The 22,113-nt window shown below is 31.5% G+C and overlaps 2 protein-coding genes across 2 annotated transcripts in view; one reads left to right on the top strand and one right to left on the bottom strand.

Annotated features, from left to right (window-relative positions):
• The window catches only part of nudC (nuclear distribution C, dynein complex regulator), a 300,536-nt gene that overhangs the window by 275,116 nt on the left and 3,307 nt on the right, over window positions 1-22,113 (bottom strand). The window lies entirely within an intron of this gene.
• LOC143202340 (uncharacterized) overlaps window positions 1-22,113 on the top strand; it is a 32,596-nt gene that overhangs the window by 8,903 nt on the left and 1,580 nt on the right. The gene's annotated exons all lie outside the window — the stretch shown is intronic.

The following is a 22,113-nucleotide window of genomic DNA, read 5'->3' as shown; positions in this document are numbered from 1 at the left end:
TTTTCCCAATAGATGGTTTTACATTATGTAGCATTAGAAAGCTAACAGTTCGTACTAAAAAACTTATTTGACACTTTTATTAAAAGCTGACTCAATATTGTCTGACTTCACTTCAAATATGGATGCCAAGAAAGATAATACTAAAAGTTATAGTTTTTTTTTCAACAAAGGTGAAAACGCAAAGCAGACTACTGAAAATGTGAATAGTTTTACAGTACTACCATATTAGTACAACAGGTAATCAAGCTCTGTTTTGATTACGTGCACCCATCTGATTGTCCGGACCTGGCACCAAGTGATTAACTCTTATTCTTGTCTACCTTGACTATCCAAAAGATTCTATGAGAGAGGTATAATGGAATTATCTTCAAAATGGCAATGTATTATCGGCGCAAAGTCTTCAGTTTCATACAAAAATAAGGGATTTATTTTGCAACAATCTATCACTAGTTGTTGGAAGGATTTTTTGACCCATGAGAAAAGACGAGACAAGAGAAATCTAGAAAAAGGAAACTGACTTCAACAACACTTACAAACATATTACTGCTTACACATTACATTATTTCTTCTATAAACTGGATATTTCTCACGAATGTTTGTATTCAATTGGCCGAAAAAAAAACAAGAAAAACTAATACGAGTTTATTATTTGTAGCTAATACGAAAAAAATGCTTAGCCTTCCAAAAAAACTGACAATTTTAACACTGATTTCTGAATACAAACTCGAAGAACCACGTTTACAATATTTCTTATTTTGATTTGTCCTCTTATTTTGGTTCAGGGTTCTGGACATTGATGGGCAAATGAGTCTCGTTCATAGTGATTAAAGGATGATCAAATCATTTTAATCCTTAAAATAATAATCGAATTTTTGTTATATTATTAGTGAATGCGGCAAGCACCCAGTGCTGCTTTATCTATAAAATTTCCAATATAATAGAGAGAAGTATTTTTTGTTCTACTTCTAGCGAATAGATGGTACTCCAGCGAACTTATTGGACAACCTAGTATTACACTGAAGCAAATACTGCAAACGGATATACATATTACTGATAATGGTGTTTGTAAATATTACTTAATCTATTTGTATTCTCTTGAGTCTAAAGTTACTAATGGTATTAGACATATCTGATATGTACGTATCTGATATATACCGTAACATAATCATAATATAATACATAAAAAGCATGAAGTAACATTTTAGTGCATACAGTCAGCTAGGGCAGGAGAAGAATCTTCTACTTCTATTATTGGTAAATTGTGAAAGCCGCTTACTTTAAATAAAAACGGACTAAACATGCCCAATAATATTCAGCAAATATTTGTGAAAAGCTCTGTGAAAGATTTCCACATGTAACTGGCTTAGGAGAATTCACTATGGAAGGTAAACTTAAAAGTTCATTATTTTATGAAAATCAAGTGAAGTATAAACGTTACTACTAAATGCTGATAGCAAAACCATAAATAAAAAACCAGGGGCCACATAATAGTAATTTATAATGCAGAATAATTAATAAAACATGGTTTAAATAATGAAATATTGTTTTCAAAATAAAACGCTTTTAAAACTTGGTAAAATTATAGTTCATGTATCATATTTTCATCAACTATTACCTAAAAAATTAGATTCTTTCACAAAATAGACATGTACTTATAGTGCATTTAGTCTAGAATTCCAATAAGACATTCTTATGTCGAACGAAAAAACAAAGGATCATTACGAATCGACAATTATATAATATCAAACAAATGGCGATCATAAAAAAGGTATATCGGCGCTATAGATCAAAGCACAATCTTTATGGATCTGCTTCATAATTGTCGCATATTTTTTAGACATGGACGTGAATCGTCTGGACTATTAATGATTAGAAAAATCGAGTCAAGGTTATGACAAACGCTGATTCCATTGTAGTTCTTTTTTACATAACAGCCTCCCACTAAAGATCCGCTTTCAATTAAAATAATCGATACGTTCATTTGCATATTGTTCACAAGTTACTTCTTAGTGCACTTACCATCTGCATAAAGAGATAGAAAACGATAGTTTGCTTGCATTGTTCTTCGCTACAGATCATAAAAAACGGAATTTTAAGTACTATTTAATAATATTCTGGTACTTATCTAATAATAACTTTATAATGCTTAGTTAATTTGGTTCATTGAACCACCGACAATTCTTTTACTTTTACGGCGATGTTGCTTATAGCTTCAAAAATTTCCATATTATGAAGAAGTGACTCTTGATGAATAGAGTACAGCTATATTATCGAATCTAGGAAATACTCATTATCAGGCTTTCGGTAACTAGAACCTATATACCTAAATGCATTTTTTTATAAATACTTGACTACATTAAAAAATGATCATAATCATAAGTCATTTTTGTTAAATAAATTCACATAGGTAAATACAATCAGTAACAAATTAATAAACGTTAAATTAATTCTTCATATTCTAACTATTTAAATAATAATTTTGCATTAAATCGTGATAATAATATAATAAGATCATGAGATCCAAAATATACAACATTAAATAAATCATTTTCATTAGTCAATTAATATTGTAGGTACCCGCATTTTAAATAGTTTGACGACTAAAATGTATAAATATGTCATTTTATCACTGTTCATTAAAAGCAATAATGCTGCGATGGTGCAGATAGTTGTTTGGTTCTATTTAAGATCAATGACTACTTTTTTAAATAGTTATGTGACAAATAGTTATGTGTATAAAGCATGTACTTTCTAAATAAAAGGCAAAATAGATTAGCAACACACAAAATAATAAAAGAAAAACAATAATCGACCCTTAAAATAATTTTGAAGAAATATAAACTGCTAGCATTATGTAATATTGTTATATTATAAATTTAAAAAAAAAACGAAAAAAACATACATACATACATTAAAACAAGCCCTCCAGAAATAGATTGTTTTAGTTAGTAGTAAAAGTGTTTGAAATGTAGTTTCAATGGGGCTTTAAGAACGGAAATATGTGAAAAGAAGTGCTGAACTACATCTATCATGAAACAAAAAAATCAAGAGTAAGGAAAATAATATTGGTCCAAACTGTGTTTTATTAACCAAAATTAACCAAACGAATTGTCATACATTGGCACATTCGTACAAGATTCCATAAGAACATACAAAATTGAAGTAATATTAATTAAACGTTAGACACTTTTTGATGATACCTATGACCATCACCTTATCGCGATCTTGACAATGCTTCCATAAATTTAAATGGCATTTTGTCGGACATCTTCAATTTTTTTTCTCATTGTTGGGTGCAAAATGTTTTGCAACACCAACTCGAGGAACCTTGGAAAAGAACCACGAATCACCAAGCAATATCAATAATGACGCAACGCTCTGCTCGACTGCTACAAAAAATGCGCCATACGTAACGAGGATACTTAATGATGATTATAAAGAATCGCGTTGAGATGATTAAACCAATGACAACCAGATAATAAATAATAATAATAAGAAACGCGCATTATCCGTAAAACTGATGATAATGATACTGGGACCAGTTTAGTGCACTTAAAGTTATTAATAACGTATCAATAACATCTAAAAATCGCCGATGATTCAACAATGTCCATACAAACATGTATGCCAAATAGGAAGTGAGAGAACTTAATTATTCAGAACCACTAAAGTCCGTCATAAAAAATATCTAGAAACCCTATAAAAAATATTATGAAATTAATCATCTTCATTTAAAATAGAGTTGACTAAATATTTATCTACCGAATTTTATTTAATAAATTATCTTGATTACATTAATAAAATAAATCTATAAATAACGAAAAACAATTATAAACAATATAAAAAATGAAAAGTCCAGTTATTATATAAATTTAATTGAATCTTAATTTGATGTTTTACACACATTTTAATGACAATTTGCGAGAACCGTGGTTCTAATCAATTATCAGTTTCATGTTTCAATTTAGGAATTTAAATTATACTTACTTAATACTTAATCTTACATAATACAAAATAAAAGTCGCAAAAATAAATCTAGTTTTCAATACTAACATTAAATGTGTTAGTAAAGATAAATTCCCTATATCTAAAAATAAAAAAATCCAAACCAAGGTGCCAGACATTGAACTAACTTGAAATTATTTCCAACAGAATGATTACTTGGCAAGTAAGCAAGGCTTTGTATGTTGTTTGTTGTTTACTGAGCTTAAATATGACCGTATCAACAGAGATGAGTATCTCAAGATCGAGGCTACAGAAAACATTGGTAAAAGTTTAGAAAATAAGTTTCAAAGGAATCAATACTTAACCACAGAAGCATCAGCGATATGATGTACTAATCCTTCTACCATTAATCAAATAACATATGTGTTCTTAGGTACTTGCATAGACATAATAATTTTTTCAATTCAAAAGAGCATTTGTTGACAAATATTAGTTATTAAAATACTTTCCATTATTTTTTACAACTTTTTATCTAAAACTATCAAAATTTTCTCAATCATCGATCCGTTTTCATAACTCTTCAGATCTCTCGCATCGAATAAGTAGTAATCAGAAGGCGCTATGATTAATAAGAGAACAACTTCTCAATAGCTTTCTTCAAATCAAATTCAAATTCAAATAGTTTAACAGTTATTCACAATGACTTCGTATTTTCTAGATTCGTCGATCAAAATACCTGCAGTACCTAATACTAATAATATATTATATAATTGCAAATAAATGCCAAACATTGATACAAATATGTCTTAATAATTCGACCAAGCATTTTCATCGATGCAATAAACACAGAAACAAAAGACACGTACATTCCCAGAAGATCCATCACGTAATATATAAACATAAAGTATTGTGTAATCATTAGTTAATAAATCAAAAAACACATATAATAACTCGCATATCGTAAATGTGTCAAAGAAAAACCCAGTACGTAACATCGAGAGGAAGACGCGTAAAGAATGTCCTTACGCCACGTCCTAAGTTACCCTTAAACTTTCTCAAGCCGTGGCGAGAAAATCAGACTCGATGGTGACGCAATCGGACCGAGAAAAGCCTTTTTTCAATGACGCTTTCACATTTCAACGAGAACGAAGTCGCATAAAACAAACAGGGGCCTTTAGTCAGTATCTTTACTCGTAATCGCGAGCTGAAGCAGGTTTTTTCATTCATATTTATTCTATAGAAAAAACACTTTCTTCTGATGGATGGTTTCGTAACGACATGACATCCTTATATGGTCGTACTTATCGCTCTGTTATGGTACAACATGGTGATTCAACAACAAAGACGGATCCCCAATGTTTAGTTCAATATCGTGGTTTCATAAAATGAAATTATAATAGCTTGCAAATGAGCTTCGATAACTAAACATAAATGAATCCATGAAGGAAAAACCTGAATGAATTTTTTAATGATTCTGATTTTTGAACGATCAATATATCAAAACATATATATATTCATAGTAAAATGTCATCCCAGAACATATTGCACAGTAAAAATTATGGACTGAAACACTGAAATAACCAATTATTTGCACGTACAATTTAAATCTGAAATCGTCTAAATATAGTAAGTTAATTGTTGTTAAAATAGTCACGTGTATCCAACTTATATAACAGTAGTCACAGTAGTATTTTTATCATACACTTTTATCGAATTGAAATTTTATTTACGGAACTATTTCTCTGGTCGTGAATCACGGTTTTACATTAAACTTGCTGTTTTTTTTTCCGAAAAATTCAAGAAATAATAAATATATCTGAAGCCTGTGAAAAAATCCGAATACAAAGCCTGACTTTTTAAAAAAGTAGTCACGTGTACAAAACTTATATAACAGCTCACTTTTATTCCCTCGTGTTCTAAAGATAAATATCATTTGGAAATCCCTTAATGCTCAACGGATTGTTTGATATATTTTAAAAAGGAAAACACACCTCCAGCTGATTATTATAAACAACCTAAATAATGTTCAAAAGTTGTATAACACTCCTGAATAATATATAACGTGAGTTAGTAAACACGCACGTAGATAATAACAGTGTATAACCCGTAGGCTGAAAAGTCTCCAGTTTTAAGTTAATGTATATTTTTATAATGCCACATTTGAATGATGATTTTTTATATCTTTTAAATTCTCCTTTTTATCAACGAGGGTTTATCTGGATCTGTACCTTCTGTTTAACATGGGCTCCAAACTATGAGCCTCGGCATTCATCAACTTAGAGACCATTCCAGAAGATATCCGGTCTTACTTGCAGCCATTATTTCATCCTTAATTTCATCGTTTTAACATCCGGTTACTGGCGTGACTGGGATGGTTACTACTTGTCGGAATTCCTACTGTTGCCTATAAAGACATTTACAATTACAATCACAAACATAAAGTACATCCATGCTCCAGAATGATTCGAACCCTCGGCTATCACAACAGTAGGACCGTCCTGTCGCCTTTACCACTACGCCACCAAGCCGGCACAATAATTTTATGGAGAAAATGCCATTAAAATGAATGATTCCTCCAACTACATCTGAAATAGCTGATCCAAGAAAAAAAAAAACATTTTAAAGGTAGTTAAATATAGTTGCATTTTCACATAAAAACCTGCACTATGAGGCTGATTCACTTTAAACTTTTTGATGAAATTTAATTTAATTGAACAAATTCAAGCCTAAAAATTGTAAAAATCATTTAGATCAAGCATGATGAATCACCATAAACTTCTTTTGTTATGCTCCTCCCAACGTTTTGCATCAAGATTCATCCCAAGTACTTAGCCTTGTTACTGTATAGGATATAGTATTTCTAATATTTATTGGTACATGAACAATTTGGTTGTAGGTAAATTCAATAGGCACTGATTTTAATCTCGTTGAATTTTGTACTCCATTGTAGTTCACTTATTTATATTATTACTTGCTTGTTTCAACTTTTTGGTTACTTCTTCGCTATTGTCTCCATGTAGCCATAGTATCAGTTTCTAGGGTGTGGCATATTACATGTATAGAGTAAGTAATTAGAAGGTCCCAAAATCCTGCCTTTTGGTACACTTGCTTTTATTTCTTTTATTCTGGAGTAAGCTAAATCTTATTTAACCTTAAACATCCTGGCTGAGGTGTAGAAGGTTAAGAGTTCAACGTATTGCTTCGATAACATTTTATGGAGTTTATACATGAGTTCTCTATGTCAGACTTTATCAAAGGTTTGCGCTACGTCCAAAAGCATAGCTGAGTAAACTTTTTTCTTCGTAGGCTTCTAAATGTATGTTTCAATATATCCGTAATTGTCTACATTTTTGGATTTGCTCTCCATCATCATGTTAAAATAAATTAATTTTTAATTTTGTTTTGGTCTTGATTGTAATATTTCCCTTTATGGCAATACATTTTTTTAATGCAAGTTTGGTACGGAACTATATGTTAACGACTCTCATGTCTGGTAATGCTTTTTGTTTGACAGCTTGCTTGTGTGAAAATTTATTCGAAGTTTCAATAGAAATACAGTTAATTCATTTTGTAAAGCACTAACGAAATCCTAAATTATTTAAAAATGTAACGCACAATCTCCGTATAAATAATATTTTACCAGTATAAGAAATTATTAATTATATTAATTCTATTAACTTCTGTTAAAACTGAAACAAATTACCGAACATGTTTAACAAGTTATCTAAAGACCTTGATCTTTCTTTCATCGAATTTCTCGATACAACTATATTAGAAAAGGCTTCCTGCTATAGTTTTCATCCACACCTTGTTGCGTATCTCGACTTGCGTTAAAAAAAACCGTTTACACCGGCTCAGAATTGGCACACCAAATAATAAATTTAAATTAATACGCTACAATCCCCGGCCAATTTGTAAATAAAAAGTTGTCTCGAGTCAAACCGGAGAAGGAAGTTCGCAAAAAATCGTTTTTGTTTCGCCTCTTTTTTTACTCTATTACTCACCCGTTTATGCATGTGTTACATAAAATGCCGCAAAACACGATATATGGAACAAAAAGCAGGTAAACCGTTTATAATAGATTCGAATCGCTGGTAATATTAATCACGAAGCGATGGGATTACTTAAGTTAAATATCTCGAGATTTGTATCTATATATCTATTAAAAATATGATTTCAAGTCGTGCCTCATGCATGAACTATATAGAAAACAATCAAAAGTCGGTTTCACAACGACAAAAATCGAGAACCGCGGCCAACCTTGATTAGACGAAATAAAAAACAAGTTCTGTTATTTTAATCGAAATTTAAATAAGGCATATATTATAAAAGATATTTGAAATTTCTTAAAATATTTACGGTAAAAATCACTGATATTTTTAACCCGTAACATGAAAACTCCAATCTATCTATTATCATAGAGGCGTATCAGAATGCATTTCTATAAGGTAAAGGTAAAAGATGCATGATTTTGTGGTGAAAAATAGTCAAGTGATATGAGTGAAATAAGTGAACATAAGTGAAAACACTTGATGAAACCAACAATGATACAATCAAAAACAAATGCACAACCAATCTACACGGTACTATACGGTTAAAACGAAACAATGAAGACGCCGGTTTGCTACTAATAATTTTGAATGCAGTTGTTTTCATTTGTGTTAATTTATCTGTTTGTATTACTGTATTATGAAGTGTTTATTTCGCCGGCTTGGTTGGCGCAGTGGTAAAGGCGACAGGATGGTCTGATGCTGAGGCATGCTGGTCAATTTATGTTTGTGATTGTTTAGTATTTGTGATTGTCTTAGGCAAGAGTATAAAATCTGACATGGAAAATGATCCCAGTTCCGCCAGTAACCAGGCTGGGTTAGACCGGATGTTTTCTGGAATGATTTGTAAGTTCACTCAGGTCACTCGCCAGTCGATAGGCTTAATGCCGAGAACCGCGGTTCGGAGCCCTCGTTAAACTGTAGATCCAGTCCAGATAAACCCTAGTTGGTGAAAAGAAGACTTTAAAATATTATTAAAATGAAGAAGGCAAAAAATCATAGTTCATCAGGAGAATCCACTTCTATACAAAAATGCGTTAGCGATGGAAAAATTGCGGGGATTGACAAACTTCTATCTGTTCCCAAACTTTAAGAAATGTATTTTTTGCGCACCCAGAACAAACGTCATTCTTTAATTGAAAATGGCAGTTTTTCATTGAGGAACTGAAGAACATTTCACCTTACTTACTTTATGCCTTTAATACTTGTTTTTTTCTTGTTTATGTCTATTGTTTTTTGGTTCAAGACCATACAACAAAACTTTATATAAAGTCCCAAAAAAAAACAAGATAATCTCCGAAGGAAACATTCCCAAAAAAAAACAAGATAATCTCCGAAGGAAACATTGTTTTTATATTGACAAAGTCACAATAAGAACGCATCTAAAATCTGAAGAACTTTTTATATTTCTTTCACTTATATTACACCATAGCATCAACGCCAGACCTTGAATCGCACTCCCATCCTCGCCTTACCATTAACAATAACAAAAAAAAAATGAATCATATATTCATAATACCGTGTCTTAGAAGTTATTATTAAAAAAATTTCGATTATATAATTGGCAGTTTCAAAAAATTGAACTATCTTGATTGGGAAACGACCTGCTCGAAACGAAAGAAAAAAGCATCGAAATCTTTTTACATGTTTCGCACAAACAGACGAAAAAGTAATTATTGGCAAATTTCTGGTTTCCTTTCTAAAAAGAGTCCTTCTACGACGAAAAGGACGAAAAAAAATCCGATCCGAAGGTTGCGGATTAATTTCGTTACACTTAAAAACAATTGACCATTATCTAAATGAATTAAATGTTTTAATTGCCTTACCGATAGGTCAATGCTGCTATCGATACCATTAAGGAAACAATAAAAGTATATTAGTTCTATCGGAGCTCTTAAATGTTGAACTGATTTAAATAAGATAACAACTAATGTCATAAAATACATAGAGAACAGTTGAAATGTTGCTAAATTTTTATTTCGATTTTGGTAACTGTACTTATTAACGATTAACTGAAATTAATTCGCATGCACCCGTTTTATAGTTTCGAAATAAGCAAGACGATAATTTATAAATATTTAAAGTATCATATGATAATACAGCTAAAATTAATATAATGACTTTTTAATTAAATCATCATTAAAACGTACATGATTTAATTATTCAGTCTCGATATTATTAATTTGAACTCTTCACTGAATGAATATTCACTGAAACAATCATCAAAAATATTGACTAATAATAATAAGATAGAATAGAGAGATTCTAAAAATGTATTTGTTTTTAAGTTACAAGTGTGATCATTAAGATTTTAGTAGAAAAACATAAATCACAGAAATTCACTTTATTAAGTCAAACACCGATCAGAGCGAGTGTACATAAGATTGTATACGTTCGAATTTTTTGAGACGCCTCAATTTTGCCCAATTAACAGAACGATTTTTCTCGCTTACTCAACAATGAAAGAAACAAAAGCACGTGTACCACAAGAGAGTTTTTTTGGGTCCTGGCACGTGACATATCACAAATATAAAATGTTACTATAGCTACAGTTGCTGATGACAATGCGATATTTGCTCTTGGAGACAATATTGACAAAACAATCAGAAAACTACAAGAACTAAGTAATGAAATAAATAAATGGACCCAGACATGGAGAATAAAAGTTAACGAGAGTAAATCAGTGCATATTGTATTCAAATACAACCAAATTCCTCATATACCAATAAATATGACTAACACGATTATCCCATACACTAACAATGCTAAGTACGATGAATTTTGATGCAAAACTTTGTTGGAAATAATTTAAATACAAAAAGTATTGGTTATTTGGAAGAACATATAAACTATCCGTACTTAATAAGTCGCTGCTGTACAAGCAGATACTAAAACCTATGAGGACATACGGAATACAGTTATGGGAATGTTCCGCGAGAAGTAATCAACAATATTACAACCCAAACATGTACATACGAGAACATGTACTACGAGAAGCAAGTGTACATATTATGTACACTCGCTTCTGAATGTACCCAAACACTACAGGAACAAATACTTACACCTAGATCTTCGGATTCTGTCATAACTCTCATAAAAGAAATTAAGAGATTCATAACAAATGAGTAGTGACTTCACTCATGCAAACAACGAAGTGTTGCAACTTTAGGGCACTGAACTAGGCCACATAAAACACTGAAAAGTGCTTCTATCTATTATTTTATTAGATATTAAGTAAGGGTCAATGGGTCTTCCTACTAGCTAAGTACCTAGTTTAAGTTTTAATTATCAAACAAACGCCCATTTGATAGAAGATCATCTCGATATATTTATATTTATTATCAATAGTTATTTTGGTTGTTTGGGATGTAATTTTGTAAACTGATTTGAAAATGTTTCCGTACAAAATTCAATTAGTTTAAAATTGTTAACGCGATATTCTGATCAACGAGTTGAGTACAGTAATGTAAGGCTGTCTGGTGAAATTGAAGATTTTGTCTAAATTGACAATGAGCGATGAAGCCCATATTCTTCTCAGTGGCCACGTCAATAAACAGAATAGTTGGTTTTGGGGAATACACAATCCTCAATTAATTCATGAAACATCATTGCATCCACTAAAACAACTGTATGATGTGGTGTTCATGCTGGAAACACCATTGGTCCATATTTTTTGAAAATGATCAACGTGTTACTATTACTGCTGAATGGTACCAAGACATGAATGGAAATATTCTTGTGCCTGAAATAGAAGAGGAATTTAATGGGTTCAAGGACACGTGGTTTCAGCAAGATGGGGCCACAGTAAACACAGCCCGTTCAATAATTTAATTATTGAATGACGTTTTTCCACGAAGACTGATTTCGCGAAGTGGCGATTTAGCATGGTCAACCAAATCTTCGGATTTAACAGCACCAGACTGTTTTTATGGGGTTTTTAAAATCAAAAGTTTATGAGAATAAGCCCCAAGGGATTCCACACCTTAAAGACAATATTCGTTACGCAATTGAAGAAATTCAGCCTCAAATGTTGCAGGATGTCATGAAAAATGCCTTAGAAACAGCCGAAAGTTCGCTATACGAATCACGGTCACCATTTAGGCGATATAACTTTTCAATCGTAACGAAAAAAAAAATCTAAAGACCAAATAAACTTTTTATGAAGACCAAACTTACTTATCTTTTCTTTGAACAAAGCTATAGGCAATCAAAATGGTAGCGGCATTTTGCCGCACGTTGTACTTTAAAGGTGAGTGGTGGTTATTCACAACAAACATAGAGTTGCATTATAAAACTCAGGCTTTATAGTTTCTCTAAGGGATTCCCATTTTAAGTTACTGTTAAGATTCAGTTGCAAATATTTAACTGGGTTTGAACAAATTACAATTTCTGATTAAATAATAATCATTTTCTTAATAGTTTGAGTAATTTTATCGACTTAACTTTAAAAATATGCTTAATAGCATATGGATTATTGATTATTGAAAGTTGTGAAGTCGATCTGTTCTACCATTTAAACGCACCGTAATTACTTCGTATTTTTGTTGCATTAATTTCGATCTTATAAAATAACCCGTCAATCAGGCGAGACAACAGGAAAAAAAACACATTGCTTTCTAAAGGTTGGCAATTCGTCAAGGATATCCGAAAAAAATCCTCCGACGAAAAGGCCATTTTACATCGGATCGAATTAAAATCGAAATTCTTCTCGATTAAGAAACAAAGTGCCGCTCTTACCACTTTTATAATAGGAATTAATGATCGATGTAATTACAAAACTGACGCCGTTCGAACACACGATAAGACAATTTGAAATTATCGGACAAGAAACATAAATCCGAAGGTAATATTTTGTTGGAATTTTTGATCGCGTCGTGACCTATTTTCCGCGAGAGATATTGGCGCAACGCTGTCGGTAATTGGTGGGTTTTAAACGAATAAAATATAAGGTTCCGGTTAGTTTATTGCAATAGGATCGATCCAATTTGTTCGGTTCCATTAGGTGCGAACGTTTTATAACAAAAGTTGATTTCGTTACTCAATGTAAATATATCCAATTTGCTTTGAACGGATAGTTCAAACATAATCCTTCATGTGTTTAGTACATCATCATTGATCATATATTAGAGTAACTGATAAGATATTTTATATCACAATGTATTTTTTTATATTACTCTTAGTGATTCAACAATCTCCTCTGTAACCAATAAGCATTTCTTATGATTATATTATATACATCCAAGGTGTTTTCATTTAACAATTATGTGCTTCTTCCAGGTTATATATCGATCTAGATGCATACCATGATATTTCACATCCTCAGCTTAGGGAAGTTTTGACAATTATTGATATTCACTAGTGGACATGTACTTGTATGCAGAGTGAATTTACATGGGTAGATTTTAATTCTTTGATATTTGTTTATCACGCAATGTCTTCAGCCACAGTTGTATTTTATCTAAGGGTCTTTGGAAGTTCTCTGATGCTGTTATTGCATCTTCGTGAGATGCTATGGTTGCTGTGTCATTTGAATATATTTGCACAGCAGTGATTTTTGTGATCAGCATATATAGGACATACAGTATCGGCCCAGTGCACTGCCTTGCAGAACTCCTTAATATATTGGCACAGTGTTAATGATACATTTTAATTAAATAACGAAAGTTACAATATTTAACATTCACTAATGGACAACCTTAGCTTACTAATTACTAACACAAACTCGAGTTAGTTTAAATGGTCTGTGTTAATATATTACTTTATTCGATAAATAATCGATCTAATTAAAAAGACAACTCTTAATGAATTATCAACATATATTTAACATACTTTTTCCATGTGTTTATTATTGTATTGTTATCTAAGGCACAAATATTTTATAAAATAGTTTAACAAGGTTCTACTTTATTTTTTCAAATTTGAAAAATGTATATAAAATAATTTTGAAAACTGTACTTTATATCATTATGGGGGGGGGGGGGTTGGCAATCTATTATAGGATGGGAAATGGCTTTTTTCTGATATTTTAGACTGTTAAGACTAGAGGTTTATGAAGAAACGTAGCTAATTTGATCCTGCCTGAACCGCTAACGCCAAGGTCGCCAGTGCTCTTCTATATTCACTATTAAATTTTGGGTTCTTGTCTGGCTATTAACACCGAATGAAATGAAGACTCCAGTTAAGCAGATAAACAATGTTTTCACTAAGGTGTCATATAAATATTATAAAAAGCAATATTTTTTCAATCAAAGGTATTACTTCTTTATTACATTATATATGCTTAAACGTTCAAACAGGGAATGGTATTTCCACGACGAACTGTAAAATTAAATTAACAGCAAACACAAAAAATGTGGCAAACCTGATTCATATTTAGCATATGACATACATAAACATGTTTCTTCAGGGTTAGTGATCTATCTTCCTATAATAAAAACTTATTTAACATAATAATGCTAGATAAAAAAAAAACCACTGCTGCTCATCTTGATATATATTTACTACTGTTTGACCTTAGCGTTTATCAACTACAGCCTTGATAATCAATATTACCATATCGTAAAACACTCTTCATATTTGTCTTTGCACCGTTTACCGTAAATTGATAGAAAAAAATCATATCCTGTTCATATCATGCCGCACATTACTCATACGCCTATCGCAAGTCCGAATAGTTTTCTGACCAATGGTGTGGACAAATAAGTTCGGGATTTCCGAAAATTGAAAACGACCAATACCTGAATGTCAACCTAAGCTGCGAAAAGGATCTAATTTTTTCAGGCATTTACATAATTATATGTTAATTATTCGATGTTGAATATTCGGAAAGTTTTTTCGTCTGTTTTGAGATATACCGTTTAGCAATGAGTAAATAGACGTTAAATTTCATTAACTAAAGAATTTAATCAATATTTCTACATTATTATGCGTCCTACCATCATTGACAATATGTAGAGGTCTCATATGCATGTGATGATTAGTTGAACTGATTTTTTAATATGAATTTTTGAGTGCTTCAGTTATCAGTTCATCATTTTCAAATTAACCATTAACGCATCTTGATCTTGATCTTAAATTATACTATTTTTGCTCAAATTACCACGACTTAGCTTTATATAATAGGTATCTGAGTAACTGAGCTACTGTAGATTCTATTTCTATCCAAATTCCGGTAGCCTATGTAAATTCACAGAAATTTCAGTCCATCTTTGATGGAATTATACCCTGAAGCACGATGCTTCGAGAGTACATCAAATAGAGGTGTTTTTCAAAGTTTGCACATCTCGTAGTTGGAACAGTTTATGGCTAGGGTCATTAAGGCCATTCCATCCACCTTTTAACCTATTTTCTTTTCGAAAGAATTCATTCATCCCGGTTAATTGAAAGAATTCAATTGAAAACACCTCATAATTTCGCCGGAACTTTAAACAATGATGAAATATGAAGGGTTTAAAACAACAAAAACTTTTATTTTACTTAACGGCGAGCACAAAACTAAAAAATAGTGAGGGTTTTTGAAACCATCATATTCTAATATAAACCAAACTCGCAAGTCTAGACGTCTCACTCATTACACCGCTCAGGCTTAACTTAAACACACAGCCTTGTTCCTTCGAATACATAGTATATGTCAGATCTTGCCTGCCATAATTATCAAGATAAAATCAGCTCCACCATTTCTAAACTCTTGGTGTGGTTTTGCTTTAGAATTAGACTCTACGGTTAGACTTTTAAAACCATGAGTTTAAACTCAATATAATTTTCTACAGTTTTTAACAATCAATTAAGATTCAATATAAATATATATATTTGTGTAACTATGTCAATGTTACAATAAGCAATATTAAAAAAGATGCAAAATTTTACGTAAGATCATAAAAAATCAGTTTAATGACATCAAATGATGTATTAATGTTCGATTTAATTACTTTTATATCCTTGGTGAGCTTAGTGCAATATAGGCAAAATAAAATACGTATGTTGCGACACACACGCAGACACGATAAGATCCAGTGCAAAAGCGACTTTTAAACTGACTTCTTTAATAAAACTGCAGCGACATATTTAATGGAACTCGAGACATCGACGAAGAATTATGGCGGCCTACGTGACCGAACGCGTGAATGTGCAGAATTTCGGTTAGTATTTTTTTTTTGGGACAAATTAATTCATAAAAATAGCAAAAGAACTAATGCTGCATATTATTATGACTAACAGAAAACGGATATTAAATTGTTATTTTTTCTCTTATTCTATTAATAGTACCACTTTTTCTATGCGAAACTTTTAAATTATAAAATTAATCATTTTCTTTTAATAATTGTCGCGAGTAATTATAACAAGATAGGAAAAAAGTTTAAGTAATAAATACAAATATTATTTACAGAAAATTAGGTATATTTGGAGACATATTTAATGGACCCCTAAGTCTTACCCTTTAGTCAACTTTGTAATGTTTGAAAACTGAAGCCTGAAGGTGGTTTCGATATGAAGTTAGTTACAAATGTACCCGATGCGTAATACCATCTGTTGTAAATCCTTTAAAATTAATTTAAAAGCCTGATATTTCAGTAAATTACTGGAACTCTGTATTTTTATCAGATGAGTAAAATTTTCAATCATTATAATAAAAGATCGGACGCCACTAAGTTTGTATTACACAACTGAACAAATGTCCAACAACAGATATTAACGATATTCTTAATGAATCCATAACACCGATTTCAACAATTAAACTGTCTGCTAAACAGTTTAGATCACAAGGTTACCACCTAAAAAAAGTCTAGAAAAAAAAAGAAATTAAAAATTTATTACCCAGATTCCAATCTAGGCTAATATAAAGTTCGTACTAGATAGAAAAAATAATAATAACCGAAATTTACGGTGATTAATAAACCATAGCGGAGGTCGAAGACAGAAACAGAAACCACAAAGAGGCCATTTGTCGATAGATTCAATCGACGAATTCCTCCTCAAGTATCATCGCCGGTCTGAAGCACTAATCACGCTACGTACAACACAAAAGAATTTTAAATGTCTCGGAAATGAGGACGCAAAAATACAAAACGTGTGAAACATTCCAACGCCTGTCTGCGTCCGTATCAAATCGGCCTATTAATCGGGGAATCTTACGCAAAAAAATAAAGATAAGAAACTGAGAGATGGAGAGAGAAGGCCAGAGAGCGAGAATGAGAGAGAAAACGATCGAAATCCGGCTAGCGCCGACCGAAAAAATTATAAATATTTATTAGGCAAGGTCATCGTGAAGTCTAAAGTTTAATAATAACCAAATCTAAAATGTAAACAAATCAGCTGGTACTCATGTCGACAACAAAGGTTATGGTACTCGATGATATGTTATGTAACAAGTATTAGCCGAATATGTCCATGCCAGCAGACGCTCAACTTATATTACCACATAAAAAAAGAAATGGGGTTCGAGTTTCAGTTAAGTGAAATTATATGCTTCAAACAAATTATACATTTTCGTACATATACATGTGTTAAACGAAACACCTTCCTTAGTAGCTGCGGTGGTTACGACAACAGGACGGTCCTCTTGCTATAGCGAAATCCTGCAGGACATGGATGTATTTTATATTTGTAATTGTAAATATGCAAAATCCGAGAAGGAATAATAATCTCAGTCACGCCATTAACCAAGCTGGGTAAGACCGGATGTCTTCTGGGATGGTCTCCAAGTTGGTAGAATTAATGCCGAAGATAAACCCTGGTTGGTAAAACGGAAATGTTAAAGGGGTATTCTGATCTAGAGCCACGCATTTTAGATATTTCGAATAGTGAAATAATAAAAACAAACAATATGTTTATTATTAATTGTTTTACTAGATATTTATTGATGTTTAAAGAATACATAAAGCAAAAAAATTTGAAGCACCAATACTTTTCTATACAAGAAGAATACTTCGAAATCTGCTTACAATTAAAACTAATGTTCAAAATTCAACGCAAAAAATACAAATTTATGTCAGATTAAAACATACCAATTCGGAAGAGTGGTAATTTTAAACACACGAAAGAGTTAAGATAATTGATTGAATTTATTAAAACTTATAATTGGTTTAGAAAACACGCTACAGCTTTTAATCAACACCATAATTACCATAAGTTATATTAGTTGCATTTCACCATTATAATCACATATCTTCAACGAAACTAAACCATTAAAACTAACTGATTTGATGACAGAATGGGTTGACTCATTTTACATTATATTATTACAAAAATAAGTATGAATTAAAACACTGTGGAATGTTTTACAAAACGATTATAAAAAAAGATTAACAAACTTAACATTATTAACAACTGAAACAAAAAAAAAACAGCAGAACACACCACATTAAAATTCCAAGCACCATCCTAGTTTAGAAAGGAAAAATATACGATTTTCTCGAAGTTCATCGGCAAGATTCACGAATTTTTGTCCAAAATTGGTCTGGCCTTGCACGATCGTCACTAAACGATGACGCGTGACAAACTCCATCCGAACTGGCGTAGCCTTTACTCCGCGACCTTCCTCTATTTCGTAATAGCAACGCCTAATTCAATATCAACCCGGTAAGGTGATACGTATTATCACAAAACTTAGAATTCTTTCGCGGTGGCAATGGTACCGAGGTCGCTGACGTTTATTCTCATTTGAACCGCCATATTAAACTAATAACGTACGATATTTTGATCACATCCAATTGCAGTTGTCCTAATTGGACATCGTAATATGAGGGATTTCGTTTTATGTAGCAATATTGTACGAATCTGATGACTTTTCAAATTGTCATCACTATTATCATAATATTAGGAATTGACAATATAGATTATCTATTATAGATGAATCGCCGAAATGAATGCACGCGCATAACTTCAGAACTACTGCACCAAATTCGATAATTCTTTTTTTGTTGTGTTTGTTATTGATAGGACAATGTTTATACCATAGAGTATACCATAGAGTAGTATATAGAGTGTTTACTTAATGCATATAGTAGTCTTAGCAGAGAAGGTGCTGAGAAAGCCTATTCGCTGCATTTCATTGGTCAGACTAAATTACTATTACAAGGAAGGCATTTTATTGGTTGATGATTTCATACGCATCACGTGACGCATCAATTAAACCAATTAAATTTGAAAAAACTCAAATGTAATTTCTCAAAAAAAAAACTAAAATATAATATAAATATAGATAATGTATATAAATAAAAGAACTATAAACTATAAATATGTAAATAAAAAATAATTACATGTAAATATAAAAAAGCTACAACCTAATTGAAAACACAACATACCAGCTGGCAAATATAATCAAAATTGTCTATAGCGCCTCTTCCTTTTTTTACATGTCTTTAGTGCTATCAATTTAAATAAGATGTATTAATGTTCCTAACTCTTTGTTCCTTCATACTGAAAATAGACTAAGTCTGTGTCTGTTAATATTCTATTTACTTGTTCAACGCGAAATGTATTGAGACAAGTTATAATTATTTTTACAATGTTATTGTGAAAATGGTGGCTTTGATCATTAAAACGGTTAAATTGTATGATATACGTCAGAATGGAGAAAACATACAAAAAAGTAATATTTTAAAGAACAATATAAAATATATAATATATATACATGTTACTTTTTATATGTTTTCTCCATTCTGACGTATCATATATCATATCATATCATAAGTTTTAATGATCAAAGCCACCATTTTCACAATGACATTGTAAAAATAATTATAATTCGTCTCAATACATTTCGCGATATTCAATATATATATATATATATATATATATATATATATATATATATATATATATATATATATATATATATATATATTATATACCTGGATTTTAATATATATATATATATATATATATATATATATATATATATATATTATACCTGGATTTTAATATATATATATATATATATATATATATTATACCTGGATTTTACAATCAAGCAACAAATGATCAGCGAAGCGGGCGGGTACCAGCTAGTTTGTAATAAAAAATAAAAATTATATAACCAACTATTTCTGATTCAACGCCCATATTACGAAGAGCATCTCCATCCTACGTACCACCAGGTATCGAACAATGCAGAACAAACAATCCTCCTGGCCTTTTCTTTATTTCTTTTTATTCGACACAACGAAAACGTTAATGATATTTCACGTGAAAAAAAAATCGTCGAAATGTCAGCTGTCTCGCTACGTGTGCACGTACGTCAGTATTTTACCATATCGTAGATGATCACGCTGAAACAACAAGAACCGCCCTGGGGTTCCGCATCTATCAGAAGCATGTCTGCATTGATAACCGAAATAATTGCAACCATACCATTGAAATCAAAACTGGTCCGCTAAAGAGACACCAATGCGGACGAGGCGTAGGTCCAGTTGGTACGCCATCCTTGAGATAAAGCGTGATCGATCATTTATTTCGCGATATCCATCGGTTTCAATGCCAACTTATTACAAAACACCAGTTAAAAAATATTAAATAAAGAGTATTGTTTGTGATAACTCGAATAAAACTAAATTAATTAAAAAAAAACACAAAAATAATATTCTATAATGGAGAGTTTAAGGCAATCTAAAAATCTAGTCTTAATCCTTTAAGGATATGTTATTAAAACGAAACCTTGTTAAAGTTTTTTTTTATATATCCGAATTATCTAAAAAAAGTAAAAATACAAATTTTGTTATAATTACAATACGATACGATGGAAGAATTTATATAATAAGCTCACACCAAATTTCAAATAAGTCAGTTCAATAGAAATGGCGATGTAATGTCAACTGTGTGAAAAAAAATAGTTTCGAGAAAAATACGTTTAAACTTTGGTTTTCTGATTACACAAGAGCAACATTTTTTTTAACTACTCTCCCTCTACCGAGAACACAGGCACATGTTCATGGCTCCAAATCCAGTACAGGACTTGGTTCAGTCTTTGCCTATAATGTGAAAACTTATACGCCACACACCAGGCTCTAAACTACGTGCCTATCCAACCAAACGCAAATTGGCTCATCCTCAGACTTTCAATCTCTAAGTCTCCTGCGATCACCCTTGCTGGCTGGACATTTGCTAATACTCGTGTGGATCCCCTTTCGCGTTGGGATACCTGGGGATGAGCAGGCAAATGCCGCGGCAAGGTCTACCGTCCATTCTCAACTATCTATCGAGAACATATATATCCGCACTGACCTATATCCTATTATTTTCCAGAGCCGCGATAAAAAGACACTTGGACTCAGAGGGTGGATTAAATAAACTTTTTGAAATAAAAAGAGCCTCCTTCCTGTTTCCCCTACCCGTTCACACACAGTGACAAAAAGATTTTTTTCAATTAATATTATTATTAATAAATAATTTTGCTATACAAATACATAAAACAAAATATTCCATGTCTACGTATATACTTGAACATATAGTAAATTATTAAAAAAATATTATAAATATAACAAAACGAAACTACATAACCAAAACCAGTATTTCAATTAGAGAAACAAACACCAATTCAAAATGCATCAACTACTCAAAGAGAAATAAAAACTTAGACCGCTTTATTGTAAGAAATTATAGACACCTGTAAACAAACCACGACCACAGTACCTTGACCATTACTAATGATAGATAAGGCACAAAAAAAACTGTATGCATAAAAAGTACAACAATCCTCAACACGATTAATTCATTACATGAAAAAGGTCACATTTATAACGACAAAGTTCGTAACATTCCATAACGAGCCAGTACTATTACTAAAACTATCACTATCATATATTGAACACTTTTAGGAAGCGCATCTGTAATAATTAACTAAATTCTACTTACTACAAATGCCACCATCTACAAAAATTTGTTAATTTCGTATTAGTTGGTTATGCAATGTTGGGTGGAAAGGTATTGTTACAAAAAAAAATATACAACGACCTCTAAAAATGTGTAACCATATTTTCGTTTCTGTACAAGATCTCAGCAGGTATCAAGGTGCGATCTAATACCGGGAATATCGACTATTTCGAAATTGTTTTCGTTTTTCTTATAATTAAGTTGCACGTTCATTAAAATACAAACGAAGACAGGTCTGTTTGCGTGCAAG

The sequence above is a fragment of the Rhynchophorus ferrugineus genome, unplaced genomic scaffold (genome assembly GCF_030347505.1).
Source record: "Rhynchophorus ferrugineus isolate W39M unplaced genomic scaffold, kcgeb_rfMv2 rfM9, whole genome shotgun sequence".
Taxonomy (NCBI): Eukaryota; Metazoa; Arthropoda; class Insecta; order Coleoptera; family Curculionidae; genus Rhynchophorus; species Rhynchophorus ferrugineus.
Note: the sequence above shows the minus strand (reverse complement) of the source record. Positions and strands in the feature narration are given on the sequence as shown.